Source organism: Myotis yumanensis, unplaced genomic scaffold, assembly GCF_028538775.1.
Source record: "Myotis yumanensis isolate MYYU_CA2020_CCGP unplaced genomic scaffold, mMyoYum1.0.hap1 SCAF_21, whole genome shotgun sequence".
NCBI lineage: Eukaryota > Metazoa > Chordata > Mammalia > Chiroptera > Vespertilionidae > Myotis > Myotis yumanensis.
In genome coordinates this window covers 18,511,301-18,513,948 of record NW_027223772.1, presented here as the reverse complement: position 1 = coordinate 18,513,948, position 2,648 = coordinate 18,511,301, and the positions used below count along the sequence as shown (strand labels likewise).

The following is a 2,648-nucleotide window of genomic DNA, read 5'->3' as shown; positions in this document are numbered from 1 at the left end:
ATCGAACCTGGGACACTTCAGTCCTCAGGCTGATGCTCTGTCCACTGAGCCCAGCAGGTTAGGGGGGGCTTTTTTATTTTTAAAAAAATAAATTATTTTCTATTTAAATTACTTCTAGGGACAGAAAGAGAGGTGGCGGGGGTGGGGCGGGAGAGAAACATTGAACCTATTGAGCTTGAACCCAAAACCAGGGCATGTGCCCAAACAGGGAACCGAACCCGTGACCCTCCGTGACCCCTCGGCACCCAGGCACGCACTGGTATCACTGAGCCACACCTGCCAGGGCCAGGTCTGCGTGTGTGGGTCCTTCAAACACTTCAGACGCGTGTGAAGCAGCTCATAGGCCAACACGCCCCATGCGCCCGCAGGTGTTTTTCTCCCGGAAGCCATGTCCCATCGGATTATGAAAAATGGATCAACCCTGGTCTCTAACCAATCTCAGGGCGGGGCGGGAACAGGAAGTGATACCTGGAGTGGGTATATAAACAGGCGGGTTTCAGCGCCTGGCACAGAGTTCCCCAGTCTGGACTGCCAGGCGGTATGTAGGGCGAGGGCGTCCGAGGCCTGGGGTTTGGAAGTGAGTGATTACTGATGCGTGGATGGAGGGATGGATAGATGAGTGGGTGGGTGGATGAATGGTTCGGCGGACAAATGCACAGATGGATGCACGGAGGTTGTTCTCAGAAGTCCTGGGTGTGTGCCCTGTGCATCTTTTCTGAGATCCTGTGGAAACCAGGGGTAAACCTGGCCCCCCTTCACACACAGGGCGTGGTTTCTATTTTAAATGAGCACATTTCAGACTAGGCCAATGTTGGCGTTTTGACCAGATTAATTTTTAATTTGGGAAGTGTGATGGGGGTGCATCTTAGGGAGCGTTGCAGTGCCTCCTCTATGCCCCCGCCCCCCCCCCACCCCCCCTCCCTAGGCCCCATCACGAGGACGACTATCAGTCTGTTCTTGGTGCCTAGGAGTGTATTTGGTCATTCACTTTGTTCTGTAGATTCCACATCGAAGGGAAATCTTGGGATAACTTGTCTGTCTGACTGGCCTCTCTCACTCAGCATATTGAATCCCATGCAATTCCAGGTTGTAAATATTTGTTTTCTGTATTTTCCTATAGAATCATGACCAAATAGTGCTTGTAATTTACCAATGGAATTACTGTATCTTATATTTCTTAATTGATGATTTTTGAGAGAGAGAGAGAAAGAGAGAGGGAGAGAGAGATATTTCTTGTTGCACTTAGCATTGCATTTATTGGTTGACTCCTGTCTGTGCCCTGACCGGGCACGGAACCTGCAAACTTGACCTAGGAGAAAGACACATTAACCAACTGAGTTGTCTTGAGGAGAAGCAACAAACGCTGATGTTATTGTTGAAATAGATTTTGGAGCTCGGCTGGTGTGGCTCAGTTGTTGAGTGTCGACCAATGAACCAACAGATCACTGGATTGTTTCCTGGTCAGGCACATGCCCAGCTTTCAGGCTCAGTCCCCATTGGAGGGCCAGCAGGTGTCAACTAATCTTTCTTCTTTCTTTCTTTCTTTCTTTCTTTCTTTCTTTCTTTCTTTCTTTCTTCTTTCTTTCTTTCTCTCTGTCTCTCTCTGTCTCTCTACCCCCCTCTCTCCTCTTCATTTGTCTCTCTCTAAAATAAATAAAATGAAATATTCTTTAAAAGAAAAATACTATAGGTTAACTTCCAGGGTATTCAATATGGGACAAGTGAGAGGTGTTTATTATTGGGTGGATCAGCAGGTGAATCCCATCTCATTCTCTCCTTTCTTCCCCCCAGAACTGTGAACCTGTTACTGAGTCCGTACCTTCTGTCGCTCTCCCTCAGGGGCTGACTTCAGGCTGGGTTTGTTCCAGTCCCATTGGAGACGTTCCCAGAGAATATGGCTACAGACCAGGCATTTTACCCTGGTCATAGGCACCCGGAACCAGCCAGCACCCCTCCACAAGGCTCCATGGCCAATAGCACTACAGTGGTAAAGATACAAGGCACACCTGTGTCTGGAGGGCGTCTCAGCCCCGAAAACAACCAGGTGTTGACCAAGAAGAAATTACAAGACTTAGTAAGAGAAGTGGACCCGAATGAGCAATTGGATGAAGATGTACAGGAGTTGCTGCTGCAGACTGCTGATGATTTCATCGAGAGTGTAGTGACAGCAGCCTGCCAGCTTGCTGGGCATCGCAAGTCCAGCACCCTGGAGGTGAAGGACGTCCAGCTGCACCTAGAGAGGCAGTGGAACATGTCGATCCCAGGATGGGGCTCTGAAGAAATCCAACCCTACAAAAAAGCTTGCACCACAGAGGCTCACAAACAGAGAATGGCATTGATCTGGAAAACAACCAAGAAATAACACATGGAAAGATCAGGGAATGGGCAACATTGTATTTGGAGATACTTGAGCTGAGACCTCAGCCATCTCATCTTTGGATTTTTCTTTAATTCTTTACAGAGAAGCATATATTTTTTATTAACTGTGCAGCAATATCTATAATGACTGAGAGGATCTGCCAAAAGAATAAAGCCTACTGCCCCCCCCCCAAAGAAAAAAAAAAAACTTGACCTGGCTGGGAGAGTTTTCCCTTTCTTTTTTTAAAAGTACAGACAAACAGATTAAAAGCATTGATTTTGCATCCAAG

At 47.5% G+C, this 2,648-nt stretch overlaps 1 pseudogene; it reads left to right on the top strand.

Moving 5' to 3' along the window:
* The first annotated feature begins 1,966 nt into the window (after nucleotides 1-1,966).
* Nucleotides 1,967-2,362, top strand: LOC138998998 (transcription initiation factor TFIID subunit 12 pseudogene; annotated as a pseudogene).
* Nucleotides 2,363-2,648: the final 286 nt, after the last annotated feature.